The 16,265-nt window shown below is 35.3% G+C and overlaps 1 long non-coding RNA gene across 1 annotated transcript in view; it reads right to left on the minus strand.

Moving 5' to 3' along the window:
• Nucleotides 1-234: 234 nt before the first annotated feature.
• The window catches only part of LOC113981643, a 33,688-nt gene continuing 17,657 nt past the window's right edge, over nucleotides 235-16,265 (minus strand). Inside the window, exons 4-5 of the long non-coding RNA XR_003538478.1 lie at nucleotides 921-950; nucleotides 235-421 (exon numbers count right to left, since the gene is read on the minus strand). This is a non-coding gene — a long non-coding RNA (uncharacterized LOC113981643). The remainder of the gene's footprint in view (nucleotides 422-920; nucleotides 951-16,265) is intronic.

A 16,265-nucleotide genomic window follows, 5' to 3' on the forward strand; every position in this document is an offset into this window, starting at 1 on the left:
ATTGTATGGTATTATTCATTGAGCTTGTCTAAGCAGGCTTGCGGTTTACAAAATCAGAAATCCTCTAAGTTGCAATTCTGTGTTCCTTTTAAATTGGTTAAGAAAAAAACAAATACCAAAAAACCCCACCAAACCCAATACAGCATTGCGTAACAGTTAGTCTGCTTGTAAACACAGGGTCAGATTTATTACTTGTTTTATTACTTAACAAAGAGAGTGGCTTACACACCTTGCATTATCTAGACAGCAGTCTCTTGGGATGTTAAAAGTCAGGGTTACATCAGCTCTTGACTTTATCCAGGCTCTGTTGTATAATGTCAGTGTAGCACAGCACTTCCTCTTTGTTCTGAAGGAACTTGATTCATAATGAGTCCATCTAGAGTGTAGTCAGATTGTGATAAAGAGCTTTACACAGAGGCTCCTATTTTAGCAAAACAGGTGTTGGCTTTGATTAGAGAAAAATTACATCATCCAAGAGAAAGGACAAAAGAAAAGCAAAGGGAAAGGAAGGCAAAAATAGAAAAAAAATGGCAACCAGACACAAATACATTTGCACATATAAAGCTGTTCTAATGAAAGCCAAATTGATTTGACATTCAGTGGCAGTTTGAAGCCAAAAAAAGCAAAACAGCCTACAAAAGGCCCAGCTCATTGTTTATGGAGTGTCATACTTCATCATTTGTGAGACCAATAACAGTGATGGGAAGACCTTTAAAAGCAGGGAGTTTGCTCAGAATGGCTGTGTGGATACCGCTGATGTCAGATCCAATAGAATGATTGTGAGCTATTTCCTGAATTGAAATCATGTTTGTCAGATGAAGTAGATGTTTTCTACAGATTATATCTTTGACAACAGAATTTAGTACATTGTTAGAATTCTTGGCTGATTTCTGCTAGGCAAACAGAGCCACAATACTTACCTTTTGATGGGTACTGATCATCGAACTGCCCTGAAGAAAAATCCAAAGAAGAGAAAAAATTGTGTAACATGCAAATGCAGCTTCCAGCACATGAAAATTAATCTCTATGAAAAAGAACTTTGTGCAAAATCATGTAAATCATGTAGGCACCCTTTCATCATCTTTATTTTCATAAATTACTTTGCAAATATTTTTACAAACAAAATTTTTTACATTTTTATTAGAATAATGGACCCCTGTTACTAGCAGACTGCAGAATATATTTTGTCCACCTCTGTTTTCAGTTAGAACACCTGGTGAGGAGTGACATGTTTATCAGATGTTGGTGAATGCCAACATGAATTAAATAAGCCTTCAAAAAAAGTGAGATACTATAGGCTTGTACAGGAAAGGATATGTGTGGAAAGCAGTCTCTCTCTTTCTGCCTTCTAGCTATGATCTCAATCTAGATATCACAATATTGATATTAAATTCTGATACCAATGTTTCTGTTTAGATTTCACACAAAATCTGTTTCTTCGTTGGGGAAAAAATCAGGAATTTCAGACTCCTGGATCTCAATTCTCTAATGACTCATTGAAATACAAATAGACAGTGATCTCAAACTGGCAAATCATTAATCACAAGGCACATATAGTATCTAGTGTGGCCTCGAAACTCAAAAAGCATTATCAAGGTGACCAAACTTATTAGGGATGGCACAAGTGTAGACAAAAAAATTAAGAGAGTCAAGATACATGTGGGTAGGTCTAAGTGCATAAATGAAACATTTTATTTCATTCACATTGAAAACAAAAATCAGTTTAACTTGCTTGGGTGTGTGTGTGTGCGTGTGTGTAAACCTTCCATTCTCTTTCATGGAAATGTCTGAATCTGTGAGTTTATTAGCATGATCACCCACCACAATAATTAGATCAGTAGGTCAAAATGTTTAAATATTCACAAAAAGCCAAAATTATGTCTATATTAAATATTGTACTCTATGACATATGAAAACCGTGTACATTGTTTGTTAATTATGTATGCAGATATAGTTCCTGCTGTGTTAGCTTTGCATTGTAAATCATATGATTTAGCTTCTTTTGTCATATTTAGGAGAATTATAAGCCATGCTGGAATAAATTACAAATTTGGAATATTGCAAGATAGGTTTCTAAATTCACTTTGTCATAGTATCTAGTGATTCAAGGCCATATCTATTCTACCACATCCTTGACTTCAGTTTGCAGGGGAAACAGGGTTGCTATGTGTCTAACAAACAACCACCAGTTTAATAGTCAGTCTGGAGTCCTCCACTGATGGCAATTAATTCTACTGAATTACATACTTTACTGCAGACAGCATGATAAGCCCCTCAACAAGTGTATTTCACTTTCCTCAGGCTGTAAGTGTTCTCATGGATAATTGTGTTGTGAAAAAAATAAACAGGAAATCAGTTAGTGAAGACTGAAGAAATGCTTTGCTACCAAATTTTGTTAAAACATTTAAAATGTTACCTTTTAGGATTCAGTGTCAGAATTATAACACCACAGAAGTGAATGCAAGCAATTTACATTTTCCTTAGAGCTATTGTTTCACACTGTCTGAAGATTCAGGCTATGTCTTTCACTGCTGAGAAATGATGTATTTCACATCAAGCAATATAAACTTTTATAAATTAGTGAAAACAAGGAAGAGACAAATTTCACTTTAATGTAGCTAGTCAAGGTAAACCTTAGGCCCACATCTGCCATTATATTGACAAAATAAAAAGGGAAATCATATGGTGTTAACAATAAAAATATGGCAGTTCCAAGAGATAATTGTATTAATACTTGCTGTTCATATTGGAATATTCTCTCCACAGTTCTACGCTCACAAAGTCTGAAAATACCTTACAGTTTGGTTTTGTCTTTCTTTTCAAGTCTGTGAAAAGTAATAGTTTTTATTTGAAATTTTTCCAAAAAGAGTTAACCAAGGTAAGTAGGCTCAATGTATAAACTTATGCATGATACTAAAAAGAAATATATTAAAAATTAAATTTTCTTCATAAAAAATTACAATGAATTGTTTGTATTAGTTACAGACAAAATATTTTTTTTCACTTAGTCCCTTTCTGTTTTCTGTGCTATATCAAGACCAAATATTATTTGTGGAAAACATTCATAAGTTATCTTATAAATGAAGAAGAGTGAATATGTTAAGTTTTTAGTCTGGTCATGGAAAATTTATATAACAAAAAAGAGACGTTGACAAAATAGTTTTTCATATTGAATTTTCCTACCAGACAACCGGTATCATAAGCTGGAAAATTGTTCTCAAATATCAGATTTAGGAACTGCTTAGTTCATCAAGGATGTGTAATTACCACGTATGAAACAGTTGTTTCATCTAGCAAAAGAGCTAAGCAAGTCGCTAACAACTGAAGATAAACTAAGAAATAAAGATTTTAGTTTTATTTTGTTTTCTTAACACTGAGGGTGATTAACTCCTGGAACAAATTAACTCAGCAAGTGGTAATTTCTCCATTGCCTATATTATCTGCAACAGAAATGGATTTTTTTCCCCCGTGAAAGACCTGCTTGACTAATCCAAAGCTGACATAAAATCTGTTGCTGGAGATAAATATGTGGGAACTCCCTTTTTCTGATAACTTATACTACGTGTGTGATACTTGCATAGCACTTCCTTGCAAGTAAGGTTTGGATGGTTTAGATAAATGGCTCCTGAGTGGTGCCTGACACAAGTTACTTGGCTCAGAAAAGAGACATTAGATAAAATTTTATATGCTTGTGTTTTATGGAGATCTAATAGTCTGGATAACCTAGGGATTTCTTTAGTCTTAAAATTGATAAGTTTCTACTAGCATCTTTAGGACATACAAGTACACTCAAGAAACAGAATTACATCCTACAGGAGTGAAAATATTCCTTTAATCAATTCCAAAAGTGGTTCTTTAGATTTTTAGCTCTTCAACACGGTCAGTCTTTTCTGCAGTATTGTAGCAAAAATAATTTTAACTACATTCTTTTTACATCCAGTGACCACAATCTGTTTACACACAGCTAAGTCTGACTGTACCATATTTTATTCCATTTATCCAGCTCCAGCTTAGTAAATTCCAGCCCACTACTCCTTTTACAGCTCAGTAGAGTCACTGAGCCTGCTCAAGTGCTGCTAAACACATTCTGAAGACTCGGAGAAAAAGGTATACTGAAAGCCTCATTGATACAGGTATTCTTTACTGCTGATGGAAAAAAGACTATAGGATGGCGTTAAAAAAAGAAGGTAGGATTTACTCTTAGGTAACTAAGAGAATTGATACTGGGCCTGTAAACGGAACAGGTTAAACACAGACACTAAGATAAGACCAAGCAGTTATACACATTTTCAGTATAAACCTTCAGTGTAAAAAAATCTCTTTTCAAGGAAGTGTAGCTGCTGACTACAAGCCCTACTCCTCCCAGGCTGGTTATTTTTTAAAGAGAAAATTTTCTCCTGCTTTGGAACCTAGTAATTATTTGAAGAGGAAGGAAAGAAAGACAAGAGGACTTATCCTGGAAGAAAACCAAAACTCAAGTCCCTCTTCCTCGTCTTTCCTACCACTCTGTATGCCAGTCTCTTGTTGCAGTGAGCTGTTTGGAGGCTAAAACAGCTCCCAGACAGATAACCTTCACTCATGCCAAACTGTTAATTTTAAAGCTTCCTTAAGTCTAGGCTTAACCCTCCTTGCACAAAACTATGGGAGGCTTCAAGGTGTCTCCTCTATGTCTTTAAACCCACCTGTTCACTCAAAAGGCTCTTTCTAAGTAGTGATACCAGGTCTAACTGTGCAGCTGAAAATGACTGGAGATCAAACTGTGATGCAGCAACTTGCAAAAGTTGAAAATGAGCAGTTCCTGTGAAGTTGCTACAAAAAGTTCACGTGACATCTGTTTCCAAGAGATACACAGACACAGTTCATGCACTGTTACAAGCCCATCAGTTTCTTGAAATGAAATGCATGTACCTGTACTGTAGTACACAGATCTTCTGTGCAGAGACACAGGGTTTGCATAAGTATCTCCAAAACTATGTTTTGGTTTTAACATGATGTCTTAAGGTGTTTAACTACAATGTATGAACTGAATGCAGTTCAGTGGCTATTCTTTGTAGTTCAGAGTGGAAACTTAACTTAGATGCTCTGAAACAGTTCGCCTTTCTAGACATGTCAGAAGTTGGATGAATGTGGCTCTCTTTTTGAGTAAAAGAAAAAAAAAAGGAGGGAGAATCAATTAAGACAATGGGAGAAAAATATTTTTATTCAAAATCATTAATTGCATGTCATTCTTTGTGCATTGCAGGATTTTTCTTGTTCTGAAAACAAAGTGATTTTTATTTGTTCATCATCATGAACATGACTTTTAGACAAAAAAAATCTTTAAACCAGATGTCAAATCCCTTTTCATAAGGAACCTGCAGCATAGAAAACTTCGCATTATATGTAATAAAAAGAATGACTACACAAAGTGTAAAAACATCTGCTGGCAAGATACCTGAACTACAATAAAACTGATATCTAAAATAAAATATTCCTTTAACAGTAGGGATCAGCGAGAAGAGGTATTTTATTCCTGGCCCTGCCTGTGCAAAGATGAGTAATATTCTCAGATCTATGAAAGCCCAAAACACAGAACAAAGAGAAAACAACTCTGCACTTCTACCCAAATCAGCAGCAGAAACTAGTCAACAACCGGGTTTTAGTTAATAATTTTATTGGTAAATAAAAACCAAATGAAAACAAAACACAAATACCATCAAATTAGATAAGGCAGTTTCTCGTGCTAAAAAAAGTAAACCAGTGTGGTTTTACTCCACAACACTCTCCCCCAGCTTCTTTGCTCCATTGCTTTATTCCAGCCCCTGAAGTAAGAGTATGTATATGTAGAAAGAGACTAGTTCAGTAAAAAGTTGTTTTCTTATACAATTACTTTTTTATTGTAGAACTACACTAAAAAAAACTAAAATAAAAAATACGGCAGTTTTGCAGCAGGTATTGTATAAGCAAGTGTACCTTTATTTTCCACATACTATGCAAAAGCAAATTGAATGTTTTTTGGTCAACTGTGAAATGCCATTTGTAAATGGTTCATTGGCATTTCTTTTCCCCTCTAATTTACTGCAAGTTTGGTTTTGTTTATGAAAATAGATTTGATCAGCTAATCGGAGTGTAGAGTTAGTGTTCACTCATTCAGTGATATTCAGCAGGTTTTATTCACTTTTATACATAATTGCATTTTCACTCTTGGAAACTCATTTACATAATCTCCGTATGGTCATTTCACAGTAACTGTTTGTGGCTCTGGTTATGTTAGCTAATAATTACTCTAAGCTATCTGACAATACCCCACTGCACATTGAATATACAGTTATTTCTTAATATTTAAACTCTAGATTGAAAGCCTTCTGACTAGTCCAATGCTATGAAATGTCAAGCTGTTACTAACAACAAAGACTGTGCCTCTGCTTCTCAGCTCCTGCAGTGAAGCCAAAAATGCTAGTGTTTACTTAAAGAAGGGGAGGAAAACCCCTCTCCTTCCTCTATACTTGGCCCTATGGCTATTGGAGTGAATAGTAGTTTTTTGTCATTGATTTCAATGAGAAATGAATCTGCCTCTCTCATCCCTTTTATGCTGCCCTCTGCATTTCTGGCAAATATTACACAATTGTCATACCACTACACTTTCTGTAGCTGAGATCCTGCTTTAATTCCTCATCTACTGACTTAGGTTAGGTTTCCCATCATCTTTTATGCAGAATCATGATGTACGTGTCTGTGTATCTAAACACAAAATTTCACTAGAAAAATAAGAGAGGAAACAAGAAGTTTCCGTTGGAACTTCTGTAGGACAAAACCTGCAGGTATTTTTACAACAGCATCCCAGCTTCCCTGAGCTTTGGTGAATGCTTTCCAGCATTACTGTGGCACGAGATAGCTTACAATGAGACTGATTCCTTTGAGTCAGTTTGAATTGAATGACTATGGAAAGGAGCAAAGGCAAATTATGAAAGGCAGGACTTTCCTCCCATTCCTCCATAGCAATTGAATTTAAAATGCCACTGACTTTAATCACCAGTTACAGGGTATTGAATCATACAGGGTTTTAGAATTTGGCAGAAGAGGTGAAAAATTTCTGAATGGGGATAAAAGAAAACACAGAAAAGCCTATATACACTGCAGGGGAAAAAAACCTTGTTTGATATTTGACAGAATACACAGAAATAACATTTGGATAATGATTAAATAATACTGAGAAAGTCTACTGTGCAAACAAGGAATTTCTCAGGGTTGTGTATGTGTGTGTTATTTAATTGTTTTGGATTTTTGGTTCAGATTTCTTTTCAAAAAGAATGATGTGCTCTAAAAAGAGAGGACAAGCTTGGTTCAGTTATAGCTTTCATATAATTACTACAAACTAATGCAAATTAGACTCTAGGTCTGCTCAATGTACATTTCTGTGCTTGCCAAATTATGTTTGGCAGTGTGGTCAAGCAATAACAGATGCACACTGTGCCTAGTTTTCTCGGGCTGTTCAATAATTAGGAGGGCCATGTATTATAATAAACCACATCCCCTTGGCTGAGATTTGGATGCAAATTGCACACTAATTCACTTTCAAGTTTTTGGAAGCATACCAAAATACATGAAAATTAGGGAAATATACTATTTACTTCATGAAATGTGTTTAAAACTAAATAAAGCTCATTTGTAAGCAATGTTCATCTATTCCATCCTTGTAAAAAAATTAACGAGTTCCTTTTCCTTTACACTATTTAGTTCAGCAGCTAATGTGACACCTCTGCAATGTTCATGGCATCTCTATTATTTTTGCACTGAGACAGTACAATATAAAAGACAGTTACTCTGCTTTGTATTTCTCTAAGGTATTGCTGAGGTTGAGTGGATAATATCAGTTCAATGAAAGACTTGAATCACACTGCAATCCAAATTCTTTGCAATCAGTTGAGTTGTAATGGCATGCTGTTTATAGCAGAAAATTCGTCTTTTGAAAAGGCTGAAGATTCTTTACCCTTAGTTATTATACAAAGCTTGAATGGACAGATTTAATGAAAAAAATGACACTTAATGAGGGAAATTCTAGGAAATCCAGCAATGTAATGTAGTTGCTTGTGTAGATGTAACTACACTAGTCTCCAAATTAGAGAGAAACATAAAATTAAAACAATTGAACTTATTGCTACACATATTAGCAGGTAGTTAGATTGCCCTTGAAATCGTTTAAAAGCGAGCTGCCTTGTAGTAACAGTTAACACTCTTAACAGATGAATATACTGCAACCTAAAAGTGGTGTAATAAGAGACACATCTCTTGTGTTTATTGCCTACTAATTGTAATGTGATTGCACCAAAGAGACAGGCTCACGAATTAGGATTCCTCTGTATATGCTCTAGACAAATACAAAAAAAGGCAGTGAAAATGGAAAATATCAGAATGCTCTCCTGCAATATTAAGGGGGTTTTTTTGTTTTAAGAAGAGATAACATGGAACATAATTTTGTAAATATTTCCAAGTACTTTAAATTTTACAGTGATGTTCAAGCAGTTTGTTGCAAGAAAACAATGAGGCAAAACGTTGCTTGCCAAAATATAAAAATTCATTTCAATATATTCTACACTGCCAGCACAATTTTAGTGACTACAGTGTATTTTTGACATGGGTGACTTAATTGTAAACTAATTCACATGGGCACCATCAGAAATTTTTATAATAAAGCAGAAGTCAATAGATTACTGAAGTCTTAACTATTAAAAATTTAATAGTACAGAAATAAAAGCACAATGACAGGAAGGAAGTGTCCTAGGATTGAGATTGGTTTTAGGAGGATAAATCAATGCTGTGACATCCAGCTATGGCTAGACTGCTATGTATGTCAGGTTTACAGAGTTTTACAGCAGGTGTTTTTTAGGTGTTTCTTAGGTGTTTATCCTATTTAGTGGTTGTTGATATAGCAACTATATCATCACAGACTAACAGAACAGCAACAAAATTCTTGTTTCCACCATGACGAACACAGAGTTAACTACATAAAAGCAGTTTTGGCAAAAGTACTGCTCACTCTGTATGTTGAAACTGAAAACAGGCTAAAGACTGAACGTGGTAAAGCAGCTGAAATTGTAAATTTATTTGCATCATTTAAATTAAGGGACTATGAAGAGCTTTAGGTGATTTTTGCAAAAATAACTGATTGAACAACTGAGTAGCAGATAAGCCTCAAGACAGATAAGACACCTGCCCCCACACCCCGCTAAAACATACTAGTGGAAACAGTCTAATGTATTTATACATAATGATGTCTTCTGAATTAGCTGTAACCTAAAAAAAAAAAAAGATCCAGGAAAAAAAATCCAGGCATTACTGTAGGCAGCTGAATGAAGAGACTTGTTCAGTGGTGATTAAAAAAGCAAATAAGATGTTAAATTGTGTTAAGAAGGGAATAGAGAATAGAAAACAAAGGATTACAATTGCATGATATAAATCAATGGCACATTGATTACTGTATTCAGTTAGACATCTTATTTTAAAAAGACACAAATGAGAAGGTGAAATGAAGTACAATGAAAATGACAAAGGTGTTACTTTCACAGTCACTAAATTACGTCAGCCTCTCCAGAACCATAAGGGACTAAGTAGAAAATGTTAATCCCAATAGATTAGATAGAAACATCCCAAGAAAACTAGCCCTTTTTCTAACATTTATCAGATGCAAACCATCTCATTTATGAGACAATGCTTCAGCATGCTGCCAGTATCTGGAAAATACAACGATAGTGTAGAGACTTTTTTGAACTCCAGCCATTCTGTTGTGTGTGTACTCACAGCAGATGCAAAGAATGTGTAAATCCAAATCATCACTTGAGAAATAACGTGATTTCAATTTTTTGATGAAGAATCTTTCTCTGAAATTAGTCTATTCACTTAAACTTCTGGGTTTTCCTAGCTTGTCATATTCCCTTGTGAAGGAGGGTGTGGGGGGAACCTGACATTTTGGGGGCTTGGAGGTGGGAGGAGTTGTTAGTGCTTTTTTGAGGATTTGGCTATTCTTTTATAGAAACAAATTAAATGAGATCAGTTAGGATTTATTAATATTTTTTTTATTGTTGTGAAGTGATGAGGATCATCACTTGACTGAACTGTTCAAGACAGTGGGACATATATGTAGTAGCTCCCTAGACTTGGAGAAGACCTCTGAAAACATCAAGTTTGTGCATATTTGTGTCTGGTAAAACAATATGTGTGCATGTTAAACATTGAAAATAGTCCAAGAGCTGCCATTAATTTGAATTGATCTGAAATCATTATCTAGAACTGCCAGGAAATTGAAAAATGAGTTATTTACTCAACACTTATCTGAGATACTCTATATCTTTTGAGGAATGTACAACAACATAATTATTATCATGTTTTTAACTTCAATGGTACATTAATTCATTAAATATGAAAGAAAGCATTCAGAAATGACATTGGTAACATATCCACATCCAATTATGCTCTTTAACTGTTGAGCTCATTTGATAAGCAACACATGAAGAAGTCTCTCTGGAGTGTTATTCAGTAGAATAGTCTCCCAAGAACTTTAGGTAAACTATATCTCAAGTTGTGTAAACCTATATAATGATAAATATCTGACAAAACTTTGGGTATAGGGCAGACCAAACACATTGTCAATTGTCTTGGTCTTGCCAGCTATGTTCCTTCAGCAGTTGACAGCTTTTGTGATTTTTTTCAGTCTATTTTACTAGAGATGATAGAGTTACGCTGGCATGTCTTGCATATCTATTAGATGGCTGCCTGCACTTAAAGCTCAATGATCCCTGCAGATTCCTTCTAGTCACTCCTCCTACATTCCTTATCAGAATGTTCTGAGAATAATATCACCTCTACTGAAGTGTCAGGTGAAAGCTAAAATAAATTAATTAATTTCTCTTTATTTGATTAATTGTATGACATGTTAACACCATTGAATTGATCATTATGACTTGAGGTTTTGCTTATCAGTGTCTCCCTCAATAGTTCTGGCAAGTTATACAGTTATATTGAAACAGAGCAATAATTTTTAATTAACTGACTATCAGAAATCTTTTCAAAATTTATAGAATTCAAATTTTTCAAGGAAAGATGGAGAAATTTATTTTCTGTTGAAAATAACCCATTTTCCAGTTAGTCCACTGAAAATTTTGGATTATCAAGTGTTTAGCTGAAAATATTGAGATACATTTTTTATTATTATTACTACCATGCATATATATCTTCCTGTTTACTTTCCTGTTCATTTATTTTTAAAGCTAGAGCTCAAATTTGCAAAGGTAGATGGTTGAGTTAGGTGCCTAAATACCTCCACAGATGTGACAGTAAGTCTCAGTCAGATTAAGGTTTAAAAACCTGTTTTCTGCTGCAGAATAATACATTGGGAGAAACACTTGCAAATTATAGTGTTTTCATCACTCATTTTTTTATTCTTTTCTAGAAGACTTTGGGAAGCTCAATACCACTATTTGCTAAGATGGTATGCTTTGTTCAAACTTAGGAACACTCTAGCAATGGTGTAACGGTTGAGGATAAATTGTTGTCTTCCAGGACTTGATGCTAGCAATGTGATCTGCTTCAGCCCAGAAAAGAATATCAATTCCACCCACATCTGTCACACCCTCAGCAAATATTGTAGCAAATACCCTACCTGGGATGGGACGGAAAAAAGGTGGTCCTTCACTTCTACCTAGTGTTGCTTCATGTTTCCTCTGTGAAAAGACAACTTGCAGGAGCAGTTTTAGGGTAATGAGTATTTTTGTCCTAGATCATCTCCTTGCAATGTGTAAATATCACCTCTTGGAGACTTAGGAGAGATGTCTCTTTTCAGTATTTCCCATAAGTTATTTTCAGTAACTTTTGGTCTATGTTATACTTTTATGGATCCCATTATCAGCTTTCTCTCCTCACAGACTTCATGCAAGGTAGTGAAACACCTGCAATAAGTGCAATTCCAGTAAGTGACAGGTTTGGTGCTGCAACAACCAGACAGTTTTTGAGGCCCCAAAGTGTTTTGCAGTAAAGTTTTATATCCTCAGGATTTTGACAACCTTTGCAATTTTCAAGAAGTGGGATAAAACTATCTCAGAAGTGGTTACAAAAGCTGGGGACACTTTTGTTAACTGAGCTGTCATTTTGGCATGGTTTCAAGTGCATGGCAGACTCACTGAAAAAATATTGCATCATAAAATAAACCATGTAACAGAGTCTCAGCATGGAATACACCTGAGAACATGAGGTCAATCTATGCTTGTTATCTCTTAGAGATTAAAAAAAAACCCAAACAACTGAAAACCCCAACCTAGCAGAGGGTTAATTTAAAACTAAGAAGAATCTACTTCAGGCAGTAATGTTTTTTAAACCTTCCTTTATAAATTTTGCTTATCAAGGAGTGCCCTTCTGGTATATCAACTGAGCCAAGACTGAGTTCTCAAATACTATGATGGCTTCTGTTAATTAGATAGTTTATCTGTGATGAGTTGTTGACACTGAGATGATTTGTGTTAAATAATTTTAAAATATTCTGTGGGGCACTAACTTAGATGCATTGTTTGTTCATATTCCAGGCCCCAGCTTCAATCTTTTTTACAGTCCTCGACAGAAATGATGTTGATGCTTCAGCTAACTTCTTTAAGTCAGAACAACTAACATTACAAAGATATTTTTTGAGTAACTGGAAATCTCTGTAATATTTATTTCTTTTTATATTCTGAGCTTTAGTTTAATACCATAAATTTGAAGAACATTTTTTGTAATATTATTTAAATATGCTAAGTTTTGCTAGTTTATAATTTCTTAAATGTTTCTTTCGTGATGTTTTCCCTCTCACAAATCCATCTCCAGTCCCCCACTTTGGGGTAAAATGCAGGGCAGCCTGGCAGAATGTGACACTTCTTTCTACTAGGGTGCTATATTTTTCTACATGCTCTATATTTTGAAAGCTTTACTTTCACAGGAAAGGTGGACAGGCTGGGTTTTAATTGTGAAATACACTATTTTTTAAGGAGTGTGCTTCAGTGATGCTTACTGCACATTACATCATTTGAAACGAAAAAAATTTAAGCCTCCATGTAGATGAACCAAAGGTAAACACTTAAAGGGTGGAAGTTACTCTGGCACCATAATAGCAGCACATCCTTATTTGTTCTCCTTGTTCTTCTACTCCATAAATTAGTTCTCCCCTCCTTGCTTCTCTATTCTTAAACCTTTCAACCTTGCCACATCTCTCTATTCTTTTCTTTCCCATTTACCTATTCCCCTTTTCAACAAAAATTATACCCTTCTTTCTGACTGTTTTTATCCCCTCTTCTCTTGTTTGTCTTCATTCTCTCTCTAGTCTTTAAAGCCCCAAATGCTCCCTTTTCCTTCTCACCGCCCCATCCTTCCTGAGTGGGAGTGCTGCCCATGCCGCGATAACACCTCAGACTCTGTTGTGATCTCCATTCTGCATTTGCACATGGATACAGTCCCCTAATTGAGAGACTTTTTTTTTTTATTAAAAGCATTAGACATTTATATGTAGGAATAACACTTGCAGAGACATTCTCTAGGTTAAAAGTTAAAAGGGATGTCAATCATCATACTTCAGAACATAAACAGATTGCCAGCGTGGGTTGAAAAGGAATTTTCCCCACACAAAATCATAGAAGTTTGCAATAGAAAAGAACTAATAGGTCAGCTAATCTATCTACCTGCCAATTCAAGCTTCTTCCACAACATGTATTTTGCTGCTCCTTTGGCCTTTCAAAAATCTCAAGCGATTGGATGTTAATGCTTACCCATAGAGATTATACAGTTGTTTAGTGCAACTAGTTTGCTCTCCAGAATTTTTCAGGTAGACAGATTAAACTTTATTTTTTTACCTTCATCCTACTAGTCTTAATGGCACTTCCATCTATCATATTAAATAACATTTCTCTCCTGACTTATTTTTCACACCTTTCCATTAAATATAAATTGCTGCCACGGTCTGTTTGATGATTCTTACCTGACCTATTACATGCCTTTAGCTAAACAAACAATACTTTTCAGTATGACCTATGTTTAAAATTATACTCTTGTAACTACAATGCAAATGAGAACAATCAGCTTTATCATGACTGTAGGCAAACTAGAGCTTCTGAATATATAAATGAATATGCATATATTTGTCAACAAGGATATCTATATATGTGGTAAACTTGCACCTATGCAAAATGAACATGCAGCTAACTCTATAATTTCTAGCAAGACAGCTCTTTCAGCTATATGAACTTTTCTATGGTACTCTTTTCTGTTCTGAAATTCTTTGTTCAGGAAGGAAGATAGCTTTCCAAATAAGGTGTCTGTCTCTTCAGACAAAAAAAAATTGTTTGGGGATTCAGAACAATGAAGAATTTTCAATAAAATAAAAAATACAGAGAAAAGCTTTAGTGTTTGATAGGGAGGTTAAACAGGTAAAAGAGTGCTGTCCCTTCCAGGGCCACTTATAAATTATCCCACAGACCACAAAAATCAGTCAAACCAGAATTCTCCAGCAGGTTTTAAAATTCTCATATTCTAGCTTGTAAACAATGAGAAGACAAAAAATGCACAGGTAACCCAAACAGGCATAGGAATACTTTGCCTTGGTCTCAAAGAGACACATACTCTTGCAGATGTGACAGTGGACATGGCGAGAAAGCACTACATTGCTGTCCAAATGTATCACATGTGAATCTTCTGTTATTTGTGGGATTAGTAACATGTTAGAAGAATGAATCGGAAGGTATAACTCTTCTTGTACTCTGTGCTATTGTTACAGCACTCAGGAGTCAGAAAACCAACACAGAAAATGTCAACTCCTGCTGCAAACAGCTTGCAACTATCCAGTTTCTGTTTCCCAAGACAACCCTCCACTCTTTGATAGCTCATATCATCATTTTTCTAGAGCTATGGCTCTTGCAAGTGTAAGGCTTTGCTACAGAGATATTTTGAAAGTCTTGAGGTCAAATTCCAAGCAGCTGTCATAAGATGAAAGCAGTCAGTGACCTTCACCGCACTGCCTAGCCCTCAAGATACTTTCAAACTTCATTGACTTAAAGTGATCAGTAGTCAAGGCTGTTCATACAGCAAACACAGATTGCAGTGGTTCTCCTGTAAAAGTGTGTTGAAAAGTACAATATAGAACTTTCTATTTTAGATCAGTTTCTATTACAATTCTAACAAGCAAGTAGGTAATATGGTTAAAATATAGGTGATGAAATGGTTACTATAAAGTTAATATAAAGTATCCTAACTAGACACATTTCTGTAGCTCTGTTTTTATATTTCTTTATATCCTTCGTAGATTAGCGTAAACACAATTAATTAATCATGAAAAGCAACTCCTACAGAGTAGAAGCAGGATTTTAGCTTCCAAAGCAACTTCCCTGCCAGACCTGAAAAATCTTATTCATTGTCAAGCAGTGTCACTCTTCTTAGCCAGCCTTTGATACCATGAGGTGCAGCAACCAAGAACTGCAGCAGTCTGCCTGTTTTTTGACACGGATACAGGATTGAAATATACTGGGCTACTTGCACCATCTGGTACATGCATTTCAGTTGAATGAAAGCAGATGAACTCCTGGGCACTTTGGTGATGAAACACCAGGAGAAAAAGAAACAAAACCCAAGAGACGAAAAAGTGTTAGTGAGGAAAAGAAGCTGAATTGATCTCATTTCTGGACTACAGAAGGCCATCTTCTAGGTTTCCTCACACTTGATATGGGACTACATGTTTGACTCCTTGCATGTTTGGAGTGGGAATGCGTTAGATTAAGCAGACTGTTCTAATGATCTTTTTTAGTTTTGAAATCTAGGGATCTATAAATATGTATATATCAATGTTGCTGTGACTATGATTTGCAGCTGTCAATCAGTTTGCCTTTATGGCTGTAAATTTTCATTTCAGTAGATTTTTTTGCACAGTCTTCTGAAAAGAATAAAAGTCTACTCTACATCTCCACATTTTAGACAGAAGAGTAATACATGATTAACAGTATGGTGAGAGGTGTCACATTCACATTAACACTGATGTGTGAACCAGTGGTCAAATGGCAGATTACATGTCTGTCACAACACATCAGGGCAGTGTTCCAGTCTGCCAGCTTTACCCTGCCCAGCTTCTTCAAACAAAGAGTTCTTCTGAAAAATGTAGCACAAAAAGAATGTTGAGCCTTTGGGGGAAAAGAAGTCGATCTCACAGTCAAGTTTTTGAAGTCTTTGTAACATCAAATGGCAGAAGGGGTTACTCACAGTCACATAACCTTGCAGGTTCATGG

The sequence above is a fragment of the Neopelma chrysocephalum genome, unplaced genomic scaffold, assembly GCF_003984885.1.
Source record: "Neopelma chrysocephalum unplaced genomic scaffold, ASM398488v2 Primary Assembly neopelma1_24, whole genome shotgun sequence".
NCBI lineage: Eukaryota > Metazoa > Chordata > Aves > Passeriformes > Pipridae > Neopelma > Neopelma chrysocephalum.